The following is a 22,195-nucleotide window of genomic DNA, read 5'->3' as shown; positions in this document are numbered from 1 at the left end:
AATTACTGTTCAGTAAACAATTAAACAAATTCTACCCTAATATACAGTTTTTACCTATCAACCAGTTTTAAGGTACAACTTGAAAGTGTTTAGATTTTTTTCATAACTGATTGCTGTTGTATATTAGCATAGTATGTTACAGTACAAGACTAATGAATGCAACTAGGCCTAAAGACAGCTTATTTCAGAATGGGGTATGACCCAGCCACTTAAACAAACTAGTAACATTATTAATCCAGCTAGACATTAAATATTTTTGCCTGCCTGGCATAACTACACGGAAGTTCAGCATTAAGTTTCTTCTCAGAATAAAAACTACAGTTCATATAACTCTTGTAAGCTGATGATCACACATCAATGTCTACAACTCACTTTTGGGTCCTTTTTGAAAACTGATGTAGTAATCAATCACAATGGGTTAGTAATATGTAGTTATAAATCCAATATACTGCTTAGAAAGAAAAAATACCAAAATCCAATCTTAACTATATTTAATATGTATCAGGTTTGGAATCAGAAAAATGAAAGACTGCTGATTATCAGTCTGGTATGGAAATCAATCTCTGAGTAAGAAAACAGTATTTGGTAGTAATTGCAACAAGAATGCCAGCATTTCTGAGTCAATGGAACACAAATCAAAGCAAAAGCAAAATCAATTTCTATGTGTATAAGTACTACAACATGTTAATTATAAGCCAAATTATTTTTAATGTGTCTAAATTAAGCCTACAAAAAGAAGAGGATAACTTTGTTTCTCGATCTCAGCAATAAAACTGAAACAGAAAGCATCACAATAAGCATTTGTGCAAATGCAGTGGACATTCTGATTTCTATGTTTTGGAAAATAAACTCAGACTTATCTCTGGATCACAGAAACACATACTAATTCTAAATTTAAACACATTCCAAACTAAATCAAAAGTAGAAAAAAATCATTCAGTTACTTCTACATGTCAATTTTCATACATCCATTGTAGTCAATATAGCTTAGAGCTTCAGCTCACTCTTGAAAACAGATGAACTGGGGAGAAACCTCCTGTCCACCATCAGTTTGGAGGATGCTTACAGAGCAGCTTTTCATTATCTAAGTACACAAAAAAAAAATTCTCCTTTTTTATATCTTTTTTATTCCTCCCAGGATATCTGAACTATTAAAAACCGTAAAATCCAGGCTGATTCAAAACAAAAACGAGCTCAGATAGTTTATCACCCATGGTACTGAATATAAAACAACTGAATAATGGAGGATTTTTGCAGCTTTTGGCATTCCAAATATCTCAGAGGATAGATCTAGTCCATTGGTGGTGACCAACTCACCAACCTGTTGGAAGTAAACAAACACGATTATTTTTTTCAAATAATTATGTTTAAGAAATCTTTTTTAAAAAATCTCCTTTCTTCATCATTCCTTGACCCGTTCTGTATATATATGTATATTAGGTTATGTACATATATTAATTCAAGTTTATATTTGCTTTTGGCTGGTTTCCATTCACTTTTTGAATGAATGAATGAATGAATGAAATTAAAAAATGCTACAGAGTTACTGAGTGAGTCACATAAATTATTTTTAAAATAGCCCACAGGGGATTCTGCAGCCTAATTATTACTCTATCTGAATACTCCTGACAGCGTCATATAGCTAGACCCAGCTGTTCTCAAACTTTCTATTTGTCTCATACGTGGCTACTTAGCTACAACCATTTTCCCAGTTCAAAATGTAATGGTATCAGTTGTCAATGTCTGACAAACAGATATAGATAAAGAACATTTAGTGATATAATTTTATACATACAACTGGTTTTGTGGGGCTTAATTTTGTAAGAATATATAACCCTGGATGCAGTTTTATAGTATGAATTGTTGAGAGTAAATGGTAGAACTCCGGCTAAATATCTCTTGCCTTGGCACATTTTGCAGTAAATGGGAATAAGGTACATGTATAATTTTCAGGGTTTTTCTTCTGATTTTCCTAAGCCATTTCCATTTAAGTGATCACTTTAAAATAAGAACCACAGTAACCTGTAGACTACACATGGATGAGAAGAGAGCTTTCTGTCACAGAAGCAAGTAAAAAATTTATAAATATATTGCCTGTTGTGAACTGTAAACTGTATCTTTGGAAAATTGTCAAAGTAACTTACAGAGTATAGTACTCACATTTAGTCTGAAATAATGACTTTAGGTACAGAATGGCAAATACTGTAATTTTAAGAGCCAAGTAAAGCTTTAGCCCATAATTAGTAATAATTTTCAAACACTAAGCTAATCACTTCCTATAGTATATTGTATGCTTAACATGCAATAAGGTTGATTTGCAAAGCAACAAAACTAAACTGATTCAACGATTTTTCAGAATACAAACTTTTAAAAAAACAAAAAAGAACCCTATTCAGTAATGTTTAAATATCAGTTAAAGTAATGTAGTCTGGAATTTATTCTGCCTGAAATAGACGTATTCCTTATCTACCTGTCTATGTTTCTCTCTCTCTCTCTCTATCTTTAAACATACAGTTCTGAATGAGTCTGAATATCTTATGTTACTAACTTATATTACATAGTTTAGTGTAAGTAAACTTACATTTCATTCCAATAACGACACCTTAAAACCAGATATATAACAAAACAAAAATAGAACATATCTTCAATGTAAGTCAAAATTCTTTTCAAACAAAACTCATATTGGTTTATAATTTTCTGTTTATTATTGTGACATTGAAAATATTTAGATGATACTGTGATGATATCTGTAACTGGATTTACATCTTTATGTTTGATTTTGAAAATAGGAGCCCAAACAACATTTCTGTCTAGTTCAGAACATATAACTGTAAAAGCAGTGACTTTAAAGGAAATTTGAATTTGCAGATTCTGACACAAGCCTAACTTTGAAAACTAAAAAAAAATATTCAAATAGCCATCTTCATGGAATAATTCAGTCATCACACCTCATTGTTCCTGTGAAAAATATCCCAGTGTTAAGTACCTCAAGGTGAATATAGTTCTTATTTAATTTTTTGTGTTTCTGTTAAAATTTTTAAATTATTTAAAATGAAACATTTACCTTTTTAATGTCTCCTTTTTATACTTTCATAAGACTTCTCAATGTTTTATCTGATAATACAGCAGACTGTAAGGAGTAAAATTCTCAAGAAATGCAAAGAGCTGTGTAAAACATTCAAAGACTCATGATCAATTCATAGAGGAAATTACTGTACTAAACTATAATACATAGATATGTAAAAATGCCATATTTGAATATGCTATATCTTTGCAGATTCATATTAAAACAACAGATTTTATAATAACTTGTTTAGCAGAAGAAGGAAGGTAAAATTGATTGGATATATTTAGGAAAGAGAATAAAAATAACCACATCGAATAGGCTTAACAAAGGAAAAAATCAGTAACATGTGGCCACAAAAGTGGAGGCATATGTGAGTGAAAGTTTTAAACTCTAAACTATCTGTGTTTCTAGGATTCAGCTTCCCCAAACTCAGTGGCTGACTGCAGGCAAAACTCAAAATGATTTCTGATAGACAGAATAAAAAAAAAGCAAAACAAAACAAAAGAAAAAACTCTAAAGGGTACTGAATCAGTACTTTCTGTTTGCCGTGTAGGATGTTTTTTATTTTATAGACTTATATTTATATTTTATATTTTATAGTGTGACTTGATAGTAGCAAAAAGTCATCCACTCTTATAGAAAGACTAAATCATGACCTCAATATTAGGCATCTGTAACCCTTAGAGTAAGATTAATATAGTTATCTATCTACCTGGAGACCAAATTTTTTTATTTATGTTCAAATCAAAATTTGTTCAATGGACCCTTTTAGCTTCTGTGATCCTTTAGGACAATACAAACTACAGGAAGTTAAGTTGAGGCTTTCGGGTAAAATAAAATCTTGGTCTGTGGGTTGTTTGGGTTTGTTTTTTGAAGTGGGGAGGAAAGAATGGAGGCTGTCAACACAAACTTTTTTAAAATAGTTTTTGGCTACATTCCTTCTGCATGGCTTGCATATTCAGATCTCTTTAGCAAATACTATGAATATGATAGCTTTGCAAATTTCTTGGAAATAAAAGTTGTGTCAGTATGACAATAAATACCTGATATGCACAGATCCCAGACTGAAAAGTAATCATGAAAGAGAGAGAATGATGTTGTATGACAGGTAGCTAGGTAAGCCAAGGTGGAAGAGGTGTGGTAGATTGTTTAGTGATGATTCCTTTTCACAAAAGCTGGTGTTATTTCTAGCATAACAAAAACTAAATATCTACAAAGAAAAGATTTTCCCCATAACAGTGAGAAATCCCTTCAGCAATTAAAGAAACTCTACTATGGCTTAAAAATGTATGCATCTATCTACAGCTTATCTCTTTTATTTCCAAAATAAAGAGGGCCAGAGACTCTCTAGTATGTGCTGGATAATTCTCTTTTAGTAGTAATTTATTAGCACTTATTCTGTTCAATTATTATGGTCACAGAAAGTTAAACAAAACTAAACGGTGCAATTCTGACTATACAGTCTGAATATAACCTCTTTCCTCTTTATCTTTCCAAAGGTTTCCCAGGCAAAGTCCTGGCTCTGTCCAGTGAACTTTCCTGCCAGTTTCTGAATCTCACATAGCCTGCCAGGTCTCTTCTAACACACATCTGCTGCTGTACTGATTCCCCTCAGTGACCTGCTGGGCTATCAGATGCTGGCTCAAGTTACTGTTCCTGCCAACACAGGACGTGCTGAGAACCTGTCTGGCTGCTGGGTTAGCCCTGACTGTGGTACTCTACCACTGCTGCTTCTTCCCGACTTCCATCCAGTGGCCTGAATTCCCTGCTGTTTCACTTCTTTTGTCTCAAAAAGACCCACAAAACTTCTCAACATATCTGTGCAATGAGTCTGTTTAAAGAGTGATGTACCTTTCTTGGATTAATTCTTACCTACCTTTCTATAAGTCTCTTCTGCCTTTGGTTCTTTATATTGACTACACACTTCCCTATCTCCTGATCTGAATAGAAGTAACGGCATGTTTAGTTTTTCACTAGAATTTACCACTGCTAGGTTAATGTAGCTGAAAAAGAATTGGCTGAACACTATTCTGGCATGAACATTAATCACGAAACTGCTGCTTGCAAAAAGTTTCTTGTTACAATTTTGTTGGAGAATCCCCAAACCACTGTTTCCTTTTACACTTATTAAAAGTTTCCAGAGCCAGAGAGGTAGGGCAGCTATGTATCTTCAAAGTAACTGTACTGTTCACTAACAGCCAGCTCTTCTGAGCAGTTAAGATGTCAAACTGACAAAGCTACAGCTTGGTACACACTGCAGGAATGTGCCTTCCCACCAATTTCTATATTCAGTAGAAAAAATCACATCTTCTTGGATATTATGAAACACCAAATCATTTGGTTTTTAATGAGTCAGATGCTCAGTTAATGGTTGTCCAAGTTACGTATGACAACATGAGCAGGCAGAATAAAAAAATTTCTGAAAAATAATCTGTAGGGTAAACATTTGTAAAGCAATATTTGTAATAGTAAATTTATTAGGGAAATCAAAGCTAAAGAAAAACAGAGAATAATTTTTTTTTAATACATATATATATTATAACTCTCTAATTCTGTGTGTGTATAGAATCGTAGAATAGTTTGGGTTGGAAGAGACCTTAAAGATCATGTAGTTCAAACACTTCTGCCATGGGCAGGGACACCTTCCACTAGACCAGGTTGCTCAAAGCCCCATCCAACCTGGCCTTGAACACTGCCAGGGATGGGGCATCCACAACTTCTCTGGGCAACCCATTGCAGTGCCTCACCACATGGCTCATGTTGAGTTTCTCATCAACCACCACAACCAATTCCTTCTCCACAGAGCTGCTCTCAAACCAGTCTCCACCCAGCCTGTAGTTGTGCTTGGGATTGCCCTGGCCCAGGCGTAGGACCTTGCACTTGGCCCTGTTGAAGTTTACATTGGCCCACCTCTTGAGCCTGTCAAGTTCCCTTTAAATGACATCCCTTTCCTCGAGCGTGTCAACTGCACCACATAGCTTGGTGTCATCGGCAAACTTGCTTGAGGGGGTACTCAATCCTACTGTCCATGTTACCAACAAAGATAGTGCTGGTCCCAATACTGAACCCTGAGGAATGACACTCATCACTCGTCTCCACTTGGACATGGAGCCACTGACCACAACTTTCTGCATGCAGCTATCCAGCAAATTCTTTACACACCAAGTGATCCATCTGTCAAGTCCATGCCTCTCCAATTTAGAAACAAGGATGTCATGCAGGAGAATGTCAAATACTTTGCATAAGTCCAGGTAGATGATGTCAGTTGCTCTTCCCTTATCCACCAACACTGTCACCCTGTTGTAGAAGGAGACCAAATCTGTCAAGCATGATGTGTCCTTAGTGAAGCCATGTTGGCTGTCATCAATCATCTCCTTATTTTCCATGTCCCTTAGCATAATTTCCAGAAGGATCTGCTCCATGATCTTGCTTGGGCACCAAGGTGAGACTGACTGGCCTGTAGCTCCCCAGGTCTTCCTTTTTTCCTTCATTTGAAAGATGAGGTTTACCTTTCCCCTTTTGTCGTGGTTTAAGCCCAGCCGGTAACAGAACCACGCAGCTGCTTGCTCACTCCCTCTTCTTCTTCCACCCCACTCCCGAAGGGATGGGCAGGAGAATTTAAAGAATGTAAATCCCACGGGTTGAGATAAAAACAGTCCAGTAACTAAGGTATAATACAAAACTAGTACTGCTACCACCAATAACAATAATAATGAGGGAAATAACAAAGGGAGAGAATACAACTGTTCACCACCCACCGACCGTTACCCAGCCCAACCTGAGCAGCGATCTGGGCCTTCCGGGTAACTGCCCCCATTTTAGATACGGGGCATGACATGCTGAGGTATGGAATACCCCTTTGGCTAGTGTGGGTCAGGTGCCCTGTCTCTGCTTCCTCCCAGCTTCCCGTGCCCCTCCTCACTGCTAGAGCATGAGACTGAGAAAGTCCTTGATCTGAGTAAACATTACTTAACAAGAACTAAAAACATGGGTGTGTTATCAGCACTGTTCCCAGACTAAAGTCGAAAACACAGCATTGCACCAGCTACTAAAAAGGAGAAAAATGACTGCTGCTGCTGAACCCGGGACACCTTTTCCAGTCAGTGGGAACTTCACTGAACTGCCAGAACTTATCAATATGACAGGTAGCAACGCAGCAACTTGACCCACCAGCTCCCTCAGGACCCGCGGATGCATCTCATAAGGTCCCATGCACTTGCACACTTTCACCTTCTACAGTGGGCAGTTTTTCATTATTCTAGTCCCTACCTTCACCTTCTGCATCTTGGGTAATGTGGATGGAGCACTTGCCTGTGAAGACCAAGGTAAAAAAACCACTGAGTACCTCAGCCTTCTCAATATCCCAAGTAACCAGGTCTCCCATTTCCTTCCAGAGAGGATCAACATTTTCCCTAGCTTTTCCTTATCACCAACATACCTACAGAAGCTTTTCTTGTTGCCCTTTAGCTTTCCTAACCTGATCCCTTGCAGCTCAGATGATTCTGCATCCTTGTTTCCATCTTCTTCTGTCTGAGTTTGTCCAGAAGCTCTTTGTTCATCCATGCAGGTCTCCTGGTGGTTTTGCCTGACTTCCTCTTCGCCAGGATGCACTGCTCCTGAGCTTGGAGGAGGTGATCCTTGAATATTAACCAGCTTTCCTGGGCCCCTGTTCCCTCCAGGGCTTTATGGTGCTCTAGCAAGCAGAATCAGTCCACTCTTCTGAAACCCAGGGCAGCGAGTTTGCTGTGCACCCTCCTCACCACCCTATGGATCTTGAACTCCACCATTTCATGGGCACTGCAGCCAAAGCTGTCCTTCAGCTTCACATTTCCTGCCAGGCCCATCATGGTGATAGCAAGATCCAGCATAGCACCTCTCTTCATTGACTCCTCTATCACTTGGAGAAGGAAGTTATCGTCAACACGTTTGAGAAACCTCCTGGATCGCTTATGTCCTGCTGTGTTGTCCCTCCAGCAGATACCAGGGTGGTTGAAGTTCTCCATGAGAACCAGGGCTTGTGAACCTGAGGCCACTCTTATCTGTCTATAGAGGGTCTCATCTGCTCAGTCTTCCTTGTTGGTTTGCCTGTTACAGACCCTCTCTATAATGTCACCTCTCCCTGTCCTCCCTTTAATCCTGACCCATAAGCTCTCAGTTGGCTCCCCTTCCATCCCCAGGTGAAGCCCTGTGCGCTCCAGCTGGTCATTGACATAGAGGGCAATACCCCTTTCCCATTTTCCTTGTCTGTCCTTTCTGATGGAGTCTGTATCCTTCCATTTCAACATTCTATCATAGGAGCCATCCCACCACATCCCTATGATGTCAGTAAGATCAAAGCCCTGGAGATATGTGCACATCTCTACCTCCTCTTGTTTATTGCCCATGCTACATGCATTGACATACAGGCACTTAAGCTGGGCCCTTCACTTCACTGGTGAAGCCAACTTACTGGCTGGAGTGGCTGGAATTCCCTTGTGTTGCCCTTCAGGTGCTCTCCTGCTGACCTGCAATCCCTCCTCAGGCTCTGGGCATCTCCCACTGGTAGGAGTGGGATAGATGGAGGTTTCCCTCCCCAGTAACTAGCTTAAAGCCCTCTTTAAGTCCTAAAAATATATACACATATATTTATCTATTTTAAGAAGTAATTTCCTCAGAGGCTGCCCATGTTTTTATACTGTAGATGTTTACAGTGAACATCTACAGCGTATATTGCTTAACAAAATGGTTTGTCCAAGAAGTTAAAGAATTTAACTTTTAATTATAAAAAGCTGCATAGACATGCTTCTCAGGATAAATTTGATTGATTCTAAATAATACACCTATTGTTCTTGCTGTGTGGTTTAGCTAGGTTTGTTACTTCTTGAGTGTTAACAATATACTTTATGCAGTAAAGACAGAAGTGGAATATGCCCTAAAATACTATTGTAAATTAGAGTTAGTGCTGTCCTAACGTCTTAAAAGATTTTTTCTTTTCCCAAGAGGGGAATCTTTTTAACGGGATTCTGTGAAAAAGCCCTGCTGGACATGTGGGTCATATGACTACAGGAACTGGAATTGTCAACAACATGCATTTTAAAAATACACTTTCAATTCTCTGTTTTTGTGTAATGGTTTTGAGCCTTCAGGTTTTGCATTTTCAAAGGTTTACTTCTTCTAGCCTAAACACTAGAAAGCATACACCTGTTTTCATGACAGCAGAGTTGGTTTTATAACTAAATCATTCTAGAAGCTAGAAATAAAGGAAGACACGTCTATGTGTTAATGTATATGTATTTTTAGAAATCTTTGTATAAATAATATACATAGCTGTCACATATACATATAGCTACTCTAAATCTCATCAGAATAGAGACCTCTGAACCTTAGCTATTAATACTACTCTCTCTTCCTTAGTGATAAGTTTCTCATCACCACCACTGTTGCCATCACCTTGGAAATACCCTTGTATCATAAGAAAAAATGTTTCCTTCAAGATCAGTATAAGCAAATGTAATGACAAACTATAAATTTTAAAATCTGACAAAGAATATTGATTTGTTTTTAAAATTTTCACTTTGTTTTCAAAGAGTTTTTGTAGTGTTTTAGGTTAACATTATTCCCAATGTATAAAATGTACATGAATGAGAAAAATCTAAAAAAAATAGTATGTCATTGTCACAAATGATAATGATCATAATGGTAATCATGACTGCTATTTGATTATGCCCTCTATAAGCTCTCTGAGCTCAGACAGAACAATCCTGTTCCTGGAGTATATCTATCAGCTTGCTCTGTGTTGTGGCAGAAAGAAAACTGTTTTCAGGGAAGAATCCATTATTATCCATCAAAGGAAACAAAGGACTGGCGTTTACCTCCTGAGCACAAAACAAGTCATATATTTTTTTTTTTTTTTTTTTCTCACCTGAGGAATAAATATTTCAGTATCAGCCTTATTAGTTTTGGAGAGTAGACAAGATTTCAGTAATGCAAGATTTTTTCTCCAGCTATACTACTTGAACAAATAAAAGTTATTACTAGTACTTACAAACCTTGTTTCCCCACATTCTTTGATCATCACGGGTACATCCTGATATTGTTAGATCATGAAATCTACAATAGTTCAAACTTCCTATCTATAAGTAGCCACCTTTTTACATTAGAATGTACTTTTCCCAATATGTAAATCAAAAGTGAAAGATTTTATTTTCTGTGACTTAAAATATTAATAATTAACGAAAACAAAGTTTATGCATGTGTGTGTATCTATCAATCTATCTATCTGTCTATTTGTCTATCTATCTGTCTATCTACATTTTGTTATAGCACGGGTTCCTATAGCTTTGGAATCTTTTGACCCAAACTTGTGGTTTCTAAAAAAGAATTTACTTCAAGATCTGAAATCATAATATTTTGACTAATGTTGTATATAGTATTCAGTCTGTCAGATGGTGTCTTCCATAATTTATTGCCCTTCCAAAATTTCTTCCAAAGTAGGCTATAGTGTCTGATAGGCAATAAATTACGATTAAATTAGTTTTCTTACTGAATTCATAATGTGTCTGAATCTTTGGTTTATAACTTTACAGCAAGATGCCACAGGATCACTTACTTGGGGTCGAACATTGTTGGTAAAAATCTCCTTATTGAAAGTTATTGTTTTGACTTGTGGTTTAAAATTACACGTTATGTAGAAATGAAATCAAAATGCATAGCTGCCAATGCTTAATTGTTCTTTCATTTTAAAGGTAATTATAAATTATTTTTTCACAGATTGACTAAACTAAGTTGTGCTGTAAATATTAAACTCACCAAAACCAAGAAAAAGTTAAACTGTGACAAGGCATTCATTCACTGACGGTCATTTAAGATGGACTTACAAAACATTTTGTAGGGAGGAGTAGCAATCAAAGCATAGCAATCATATGTTGGTTACTATTTTATCAGTAAAATATATTCTTTAGCTTTTGTGTTTGTACACACAGCCTCATGTTTTTCTTGAAAGATACTTTATTTCGTGAAGCTCATAAAGTAATGTGAAATATTTCAGATTTGACAATACTTCTGTTCAATACACTTCATTTAACCCTTTAGGGGGAAAAAACCCACCTCATTAGGTCTGTTTCGTATAATGCTTTCTTATTTTACATTAGAACAAGAATAAATCCACAGAAGGTGAGAAAATTTTCATCAAGAAAGAATATTTGTCATTAAGTTTTATTGATTTGAAGTTTGATTTCTCTGAATTCTTTTTGATGTAGAATTCTATTTCATTCAATACTGCAGTATCAGTGTAAAAGCATTAAGGCTCAAGAATCACCACCCCCTTTTGTGGTGTTATAAATTTTGTCTCATGTGCTACCCATTCCTTCTGAGATGGATCTATCAACAAAAAGATATCGCAATGCTGAAAATCAAGATGATGAAACAAAAAGAGCTGATGTTCTTCTTCCTTTTTAGTAAAAGACAGGATAATCTTCCATATGAAACTGCATGTGTTTGAGACACCACAGGCTTATACAGTTAACGTCTCACAATGATTCAAAACTGATGGGCAGAGCAGAGTCTGTAATCTCATTCCTTGGCATGGCTGTAGGCCTCCAGGGATTTCCTAGAGTCCAGAACAGCACTTAGGCAGCTTTGTTCTAAACAGTTGAGGAAAAAGTGCCTGTTCCATTCCTAAGATGCCAACATATGAGCCAGTTGAGGTTGAGTTTTATCAAGATTTTGCATCCTTAATATTTCTATGAGTCCAGAAAATGTTATTATATATGAATAGCAAAACGGAGTACAGACATTAAGCAGCAATCTCTGAAAGCATTTGATACCAAAATGCTTCCATGTTATGTTACACTTGGACAAACTCGTGGTTTTTTTGTAACATTTAACTTGGTCTTCAAACAAAAGCAAAATGTCTTTTTTATATAGCTAAACAATACATCTCAGTTACAATTGCATATCCATAATTATCATAGGCCACTGCGAGCACGTATGATGAAAGAAACTGAAAGTTGTGGTGATATTTGTGGAGCTTAAAAACATCATATCTGAAAAAAAGAGTGTTTGGAGAGTGTTTGCAATAGCTTGTAGATTACAAATGAATATATTACTCTGAGTCCACTAATCAGAACTATTTGCAGATCTTATTTTTTATTATTAGTATTATTTGAAAATAAAGACAGAGAATTTTTATATACTGGCTATATATTATATTCTACTTGTAAATGGGAATGATCACGATAAGACCAAATGCCAGTTTCAACTATGTCCTTGTACAGCCTGTGTAATCCAAACGACGCTTTGTTATTTTTAGCGGTTTGAAAAAAAACCAGCATCCAGCTAATCCCACATAGACCTTAAGGGAACATAAATCTCTCATCAGTTCGAAGATACAATCTAGCAAAAAAGGGCTAGATTAGAGAGACCAATCACATAGCTGGCTTGTGCCTTGACCTGTGCAGGAGCTTAACTTAACCCCAACGGACTATAGGCTTAAGAAAAGGATAATTTACTGGGTAAAACACAATAAAAAGTGTAATCCACAACAACTAGCTCTAGGCCCCTAATTCTCAGGGCCACTCTGCATATGCATTGTATATGAGCAGACTTTAGCTTCTCAAAGCTGACTGCAAAGAGGTAGGCTTTAACACCAGAAGGAAAAATAATTGTAAAGTTACTTCATACATGACGATCTCAGTAGATTGCTCAGACTCACGACCTCCAGAAAGGCTGAATCCCAGGCCTTTATATTGGCTGTGAAGAGTGCAGGCAGTGGGCAGTGTGTTCCTGTCCTTACCTATCAAGGAGCACTGAGCATGGTGCTGGCATTCATGAGGCACTTCCTCTAATGGAAGAGTAACATCTTTTTCTAGTTAGCTTCAGTCAGTTAAAGTAAATTAGTAGACTTTGATGTCATCTGTTATGATTTTTATTTCATCTGCTTGTTTCAATAAGGATTCTGAAAATGATACTTTCCTTCCTCATTCACTTCTACACTTTTTCTTGAAGTTATTCGTAATTTTCCCCTCAGAAAACAGAAATTATGATATTGATCTATGAACCCCTGACGTTCTACTAGTTTGCACTATGACAATAGGGGTAAAGTACCAATACACAAAGAATAAAGATGCTTTGATCCTAAGTTTTGAAGATGAAGGAGTAGGAAACTGTAGTGCCTAAAGGATACTCCAGGAAGTTCTGAATTTGTTCCATATAGGAAGATTCGAGTTACAAAATATGTGCTAATCCATGTTAATTTGAGGTTGTATTGGCAAAAAGGAAGCTGATTCAGTGCTAAATATTATGTTGATTTTTATGTATTATTTGGATGTAATCTTTATAAGTCAGTATATCTCTGGTAATAATATCTGATAATAAATCTCTGATGAAAACTGAGTAAAGGTCTGATGATAGCTCTGACTGATAAAAGTATTTAAAATGTATTATTCTCTTCCCAATTATCACTCATGCTAATGCAGATCATTCCAGAATAAACTAAATATATTTTGAATATAGAAAATTTCTGCAATTGCTGACATACTGCAATGCAGAGACATGCACACAAATATTGGATACAGCTAAATTCAACAACCTGTCAATAAAGCACTTAATCTAAGGTTTGTTCTTCATTTGGCCAATGGACTGAAAATTAACCATCCTGGTAAGTATCTAATACAAATGAGATGACCAAAGATGCCATTCCTCGATTAACTATAGACATACCTAAGAACAGAACAGACATTTAACTTTCATCTGATTAAGCTAAAATGAAATGAACCCATCATTTTCTATTTAACAAAGTAATATTGCAAAAATCTCCTTGCTGATTTTCTTCACAGAGAACTCTGCATCAGTGTTCAGGCAATAGGTGTTTTCTCAGCAATGCCTCTGGGAAAATCCATTCACTGTTTTGTGTCTCTTTTTCTCTTTTTCCATAAAATCTGGGGAAATTCACTGGCCTGTTTTAATGTAGTTTAAGATATAACAAAAGTGCTAGATATGAGCCAGGTATTCTTACACTGTATGGCTTGCCTAGTTTATTCTTTTAGGTAATAAATAATTCTGGTTACAGAATATATACAGAAGTTTTTCCTTTTTTTAACAAAAATGAATTTTCCAGCCATCCTGGTTTTGGCTAGGATAGTCAATTTTCTTCCTAGTAGCTAGTACAGTGCTGTGTTTTGGATTTAGTCTGAGAATAATGATAATAGCACACCAATGTTTTAGTTGTGGTTAAATAGTGCTTATCCTAATCAAGGACTTTTTGATTTCTTATGCTCTGCCAATGAGGAGGGGCACAAGAATCTGGGAGGGAGCACAGCCAGGACATCTGACCTGAACTAGCTGAAGGGATGTTCCATACCATAGAATGTCATGCTCAATATATAAACTGGGGGGAATTTGCCAGAGGGGGATGATCGCTGCTTGGGGATGAGCTGGGTATCGATCAGCTTGTGGTGAGCAATTATATTGTGCATCATTTGTCTGTCTTGGTTCTTATTCCTCTCTCTCCCTCTCTATTTCCTATTATTATTATTGTTAGTTTTGCTTATAATGTTATTTCTATTATTACAACACATTATAATATTTTGCTTTTATTTAAGTTATTAAACTAGGGGGGTGGAATGAGCAAGTTGCTATGTGATACTTAGTTGCCAGCTGGGGTTAAACCACGACACCAACTTACTAATTAAAACCGAGACCAAATTGAATCTCCCTTCGCAGTGTATACTGTGAGAGAAAAAATAATATATAAAGTGGTTGGATTCCAAACACGCTGACAACATGAACAGGAGGAGTTTGCATTTAAAATTATCTCCTTCAAAAGTAATGTGAATAGGTAATAATAGGCTTAGGTATTAATTTTTACAAGGTCAAATATCACAGTTGGGTGATTTATTATGAGTCTTTATTTTTACTTTTTAGTCTGTCATTGGAAATTGGGCCCCAGATTTGGTTTATTGTTTGCTGTTGTCTTATTTTCTTTCTTAGTTCAATAGCATTTGTTCAGTGATTATCTTGTGAATAAAAATAAGGATATCTGTGGTCCAGTATTTAATTCCTAATTCTTGCATTTTCTCCAGATGCAAATAATGCATATTACGGGTCAAAGATAAATACTTAAGAAGCTTCTAAATCTGAGCTGTCTTAACAAAACAAAATAAAACAAAATAAAACAAAAAAAGTCCAAGAATATATATCTATTAAAAAAAAAAAAACCCAAACAAATTGCAATTTTATGTGGATTGCTTTTCATTTCCAAGTGAAAACCTTTCATATATCAGGAGTTTGGTTGGTTGGTTAGTCGATCGATTTGTTTTTTAAATCTGAAGTTGCGTATTTGGAAGAAGCATTTTAGAAGCCTTTGTGAATGTAAAACAAAGTAATAAGCATACGACTACTACTGTACAAAAACATGCAATCAATCAGCAACACTGAAGACATTGTCCTGTGTAGATCTGGAAACTGCAGAGAAAACCTAAGGATCTTCAGAGATTCAGAGATTAGGCAGATTGCCTTACTTGTTCATGAATTTTGACAGTCTCTTCACCTCAGGGAAAATAGTGCTGGTATGTTTGTAAAGGAATAACCGTGAGTGAAAAAAAAGACAACACAAACAGAATATGGAAAAGGGTAAAATCAATTAGAAATCCAATAAATAATTTGAAACCTAAAACCTAACAACCAAAAATTAAGAACATTCTTACTGACCTCTGTGTTCTCTTTAGTAATAGTCTACTGAAATAATTGCTGCCAGCCTTGTTAATTCAAAATCTATGTTAGAAAACTTCAAGAACTTGACTGTGAACTGTATATCCTCTGATATTCATATAATTTCCTATGAGCCAGATAGATTAAAAAAGTAATACAAATGAAAAAACTGAATTGCACAAAAATAATGTAATATAGGGCATTGAACACCTTAACAAAACACAAAAGTAACATAAACATTGGCTAGCTTACTTTTAGGTTCAGAACCATAACATTTATCAAGATTGTAATGCAGAAAAATATATGTGAAAAAACCAGCAGACATGCTAGTAACATATTTTATTAGTAATTTTACTAATATTTTGTACATTTTATTAAATAGCATTTTGCAGATTTCATTTTTCTTCTTAGTAAATTACCTTTAATGAATGCACTAGGAATAGTAAATATCTTCACTGTAAGTTATTTGGTTACTGTTTTCATCTAAAGTAATTAAAGACAATAAAATACTTCAGCTTCCCCAATGTCTCGGTTTAACTCGAGACAGCAACTGAGTGCCACACAGACACTCACTCACTCCCCCACAATGGCATGGGGGAGAGAACTGAAAAAATAGAAGTGAGAAAACTCGTGGGTTGAGATATAGACAGTGTTGGTCTAGGAAAGTCATGTTAGTTTGTGCTGTGCTGCTTCTTGAAGTTATCTGTTTCAGGCATCACCTACAATGTCCCTGAGTGTTCCAAGACATTCACCTCCATGGATCTGCCTCCATTCTAAGCCTTTTCTTCTCCATCTAAATAGCCTATATTCAGAGGCACAATGCGTGATCAGCCTCCTAACTGAGGGCCTCAGCATGTGTCATTTCTGCATGCATTTGCGGCCAGGCCTTCCAGGTTACAGGTAGCAAGTGGCAAGCTCATGATTGGGAGTTCAAAAGTTCAGTTTCCAACATTTGTCCACACCCACAATTATCTGCTTAAAGTCCAGACCAAGTGAATGTGACTTTAAGGGGAGAAGCAACTGAGAAACTGCATGTGATAACCAGGTAGGGTAAAAGCTTTACTCTCATTGCTTTTTAAATAAGCCTCAATATCCAGATCCACTATAGGCTGTCACTAACTTGTCCATGACATTTGCATCCATGCTGCTTAGGACTATCTGCTCTTGGGCAAAATTTGTACACAAAAGAAATGGTTGGTGCTGTTCAAATCAGAGCCAGAGTAAACCAAGTCATTAAGCTCATTGCCTGGTTGTTTGGTTGTTTGTGTTTTTTTGGTTTTTTGGTTTTTTTTTTTTTTTTTTTTGTTTGGTTTTGGTTTTTTTTTTGTGTGTGTGTGTGTTTTTATGTTTGGTTTTGGCTTTTTTTTTTTTTTTGTTTTGGTTTTGGTTTTGGTTTTGGTTTAATTTAACAGTATAAACATGCCCATTGGAAGTACTTCCATAAAATTATAGGAAGCTGACCACTGATCTGAGTGCAGACCTAACAAGCCTGCTTCAATTCAGAAAACTTTTTTCTCTATCCCAGAAGAATGAATCTCAATATAGCAATCTAATGAGTTTCTAGTCAAGTGTCTCCAAGAGGGGTGTGACAAATCCCATTGCAGTTTTTGACCAGAATCTGTACATTATTGTATTTGAAACAATTTGCTCAATATCTTGTGCAGATAATATAAATTGTAGTCTTACACCTGCTGATAGCATGCCTTCTTGTCCCATTTTGACAAGGTAGAGACAGGCAAAATACATGATTTGGAATTCTGGTGCTGAATTTTATAGTTGTATGCTTCTGCTTTGACATTGCATTATTTCATGGCCAAATTTGAGTCTTGTCTGAGGAGTCTGTAATCTGTCCTTACTTCTCGCGACAGAGTAAATCTAGAATAAAACAATTGCTTCATTGGAGAAAACGACGTTTGAAATAGGATTTTATTGGCAGCTTTTGAAAATGTAGAACTGGAGAGAGGACTGAATGGATTATTATAAGTTAAAAAAAATACGAATATTTTTTTCTTTCCTGTAATAGCATTGAATCAGCATCTATGTTAGAGTAGGATTTTTCTTTTAAAATATATAATTTTATTTCCTCCTTCTCACTCATAGAATTATAGAATCATAGAATGGTTTGAGTTGGAAGGGACTTTAAAGATCACCTAGTTCCAATCTCCCTCCGGCCAGAGGCCAGACACCTCCCACTTGACTAAACTGGCCTTGAACACCACCAGGGATGGGGCATCCACAGCTTCTGTTGGCAACCTATTCCAGTGTCTCACCACCCTTACAGTGAAGAATGTTTTCCTAATATGGAATCTAAATCTACATTCTGCCAATTTAAAGCCATTACCTCCTGTCCTGTCACTGCATGTCCTTGTAAAATGTCCCCCTCCAGATTTTTTTGTAGGCCCCCTTTAGGTACTGGAAGGCTGCTCTAAAGTCTCCCTGGAGCCTTCTCATAATTTCAGAGAGCAAGTTGTCACAAAGTAAACTGTCCAGGCAGTATGGTATTGGTGTGGAAATTTCTCCTTAACACTAGTGAGGCAAAAAAAGGTTTTCCACTTAGTATCGTATAAACCATTTTTTTTTTCTGATGAGTTTGCTGCTTTTCTACAAATGTATTTCCTCAGAAATGTTAATGTGTGTAAACAAACTAAAACAAGCCTGATCTATTAATCAAGCTGAAATTCTACGACGTAGGCCGTCATCTGATTCACAGTGCAGAAGACATTCATTGTCCTCCCTTACCAGATATTGCTGCATTTCCATTTCCTAATGAAATACCACAGATGCAATATCTCATACTGAACAGCCTCAAATGTATTTAAATTCCAAATTTTAATTTGTCAGCAATATTCCACATTGAATTTACACTAATTTCTGAGAGCACTATGAAACTCAAATTACATGAAACCAACCCGCACCATCTTTTTTCCCCTTGGAAAATTGCTAGTAGGAAATTATGTTCTTTGTATATGACCGCAAGCATGACAGGTTACATATTCCAACATACACTATGAAATATATTAATATGGAGAGTGTGTGAGGATTAATTTATCTTCTAATATTTTCTATCATTCCCATTGGTATAATGCTACTATTTACATATCTTTTTTCATTCATGGGATTAAAAAATATCGTAATCATTCTGTACATTTTATACCAGAAAGTTGAATGTACAGACAAGGTGCACAGAAAGCTTGAATTTCAAGTAAATACTGACAGCTAGGGAATGTCTTATATTTAATTTTTCATTTATCTAATTGAAATGACATCTCAAACTTTTTACATATAGCTGATATTGCTGTAAAAAAGAAAAGGTTTCTTGCAAATATGATTTTGCAGTCAGGGAATGCATTTCCTAGATTTTAGTCCTGTCACATTGTTTAAAAAATAAAGATAACCTATTTCCAATTTCCCCTAAGATTGTATAAGCTTTAAATGAAGCTGTCATGACAGAAATGTAAAATGTGAAGAATAGTCTAAAAGATTACCAAAAACTTTCATTTATGTTATGGCTCTGCCATCAGAGGTTATTTGTCCCTATTTTCATACTAGCTGATGATAGAGTGTCACCACGAGTAGAAAAATAATAAAATATATAGATAGGACAGCGTATGGGACAGGGAGAAGAAAAATATTGTAGGATTGCCTGAAAAAAAAAAAATCTAAACCAAACAAACCAACAAATAATCCATTTAACTATAACAGCCTCCCCCTAAAATTGCACTGATAGCAGTCCTTCCTCAAATTTAAACAAAATCACAGTGGAAGGGTGTGATTCTCTCACCATTAGGCAACTGTCAACAGCTGTTTATTTCTCTCAAAACAGAAGATCACACATCTGACCTGTGTTTGAATTTGGGATGTGGTGAAAGATGAATAATACTGCTGTGTTCATCTGGTTAGATTTTGTTTGCACGATGGACTGTCTCACCAAGTTGCATGATCCCTGAATACACCAAAGTGACACAACCACTCTTTTATTCCATGCATCAGATGCAGCTGGTCCACAGCATTGCCTTATTTTTGTGTAATGTCAAGCAGCCTGTCACAAATACTCTCCTACTCTTCACTGTATGTCTGTTAAAGGTACCCACCAGATCATTCTGAAGCCTAAACTATCTTCTTTCCCATGGATCCAGTCTCCAACCAACCTCAGGCAGAGTTTTACAGGTAAATATTCTGGATCATGTGGAGTCAGATGTTCAAAGAAAGAAATAGCTATCTCCTGCTCTCTTATGGGCTTGATTCAGCTACCCAAGCCTTGCATGTAGAGTTTCCTGGAGCATCTTGGACAGTGTCTACCAAGACATGCTACCTCAACTAAAGGAGATTTGTGTCCTCCTGACGCAGTAGCTGTCCGGATAAATGAACTCCATCTTTGGTACCTGAAAGATGATATAACTGATATGTACCAATCTATATAAACCCAATTTTATTTTGTTTCTTTAATATACTCACAAGAAACAGTAATTGAAGGCATAACTGTGGCTACTATATAAGCGAAATTATTATGTATTCAATTAGCCCAGCTTTAGATAGGACTGTGTCTTAAGACAGTTTCTTAAACTATTTTGCCTGTAATCCAACATTTGTAAGTTACAAGAATTCTTTACCTGAAATGTTGCATTATTAATTTCAAGAAGTTTATTACAACTGATGTTTCCATGGAGACAGGTTTTTTATATTCATTGCAAATTATACTGCTACTACTCTATGAACTCTATGAAAATAATCAGTATTAATTATATGGATTTTCTTTTCAAATTCCTTCATAAATATGTTACAGTGGTGACACTAGTCAATTTACAGCAAGTATTAGTTACTTTCTTCCAGACTATGTTGCAATGACTACTTCCAAGCACTTAATATGTTGTTTCTTTTGCTTGCTAAAATGGCAGAAGCAAAGCTAATGCAGAAGTAAACATTGAGGTTCAAACAATAAGAATGACCTCTTTACAGGGTACGTCTCTAAACCTACTTCTTCAATGTGACGTTTCAGAGTTAAAATTTACAATTAGTTGATAATATGTGGAAGAAAATGCTCCAAATCGTTTGGGCTTTGTTGAGGCCATGAACTCCATGAACTAGCAGAATGTAAAATTCATCTCTGCTAAGATGTAATTAGGCCATCAGGTTTCAAGGGATGAAAATGAAAATATATAGGACATAAGTCAGTGACAACTACTTTTGAGATATTGAAAGAAAGGCAATAATACACTGTTTTCCTTTCTTTTATATATTTTAATTTAGTTTTGATATATAGAGAAAATTCTTAATAAATTGGAAACTAAAACTTCACAGATCTCTACTCGATATTTTAGTACAATGACAGAGCTAAACTCACTGTTCAGTTAAATTAGGGATCCTCATTCTACAAAGATATTTCTTTTCATTCTTATATACATTGAATGTTCTACTCTGCCTTATTCTGTAACTAACAAATGATATGATTGAAATTTGCCAGGAACAGAAAGCTTTAAAGTGAAGGGGTTTTTTCTGATTTGTTTGGGTATCACCTAACATATTGCAGGCACAACTGTAAAGGAAATACATCTAGGACTGTGGTATAACTGACACTTTATCGAAGGGCTCAGAGTTGAGGATAATAATCTCAACTCTTTTATTAAATTTATACAGCAGAAAATGGTAAAATAAAAACTAATATAACAATGTAATTGGCTTAAATACAATAGTAACAATTAATATGTTACTACTGCCATCAGCTCAGGAGCAACGTTACCATCATGAGGCCTTGCAAAGGGGTGTGGTGCCTATTTCATCTGTTGTATCATTCTTACCTAGCCACACTGTTTCCTGAATTAAGCATGGAAAGACTGAATAACACTGCTATCCATCAGTACTTTCATTTTATGAGCTTTAGTGACCAGTAAAATCAGCTTAGAAATATGATTTATTCAGCAGAGGCACTACTGAGGAGAGTACAAACATTCCTGTGAGTGAGAGGTTTTATAAAATGGTTTTTTTCATTGAACACCAATCTCATTATGACTTCTGAAATTCACACAAAAACAACATATTCTTCAGAAAGAAAAGAAATTGCATCAGGATGCAACTTAAACTGAGTTAAAGAAAACATATATGGCTAGATTTCCCTTATGTTATATATATAAAAAAAAAAACCTCAATATTTTATTCACCTTTAAAAGAGAATTGGAAAAAAAAAAAAAAAGTCTCTTTCCCAGCACAAGAAGAGTATTGTATTGGATAGGTTGAATGGAAATTAACTTGTACCAAATCTGAAAAGAATCATAATCAGTGTATTTAGTATTAACAATGAGAACCATGTTCTCATCTTGATATCAGAACCAGGATTTACTATTATAATTATCCCTCTCTAAAAAAAGCTTGTAAGAAATACTAAAAGCAAGAAACCCTAAGAAACTGCCACTGAAATTACAGCTGAAACACATTTGGAGGAAAAGT

The sequence above is a fragment of the Strigops habroptila genome, chromosome 2 (genome assembly GCF_004027225.2).
Source record: "Strigops habroptila isolate Jane chromosome 2, bStrHab1.2.pri, whole genome shotgun sequence".
Lineage (NCBI taxonomy): Eukaryota > Metazoa > Chordata > Aves > Psittaciformes > Psittacidae > Strigops > Strigops habroptila.
Note: the sequence above shows the minus strand (reverse complement) of the source record.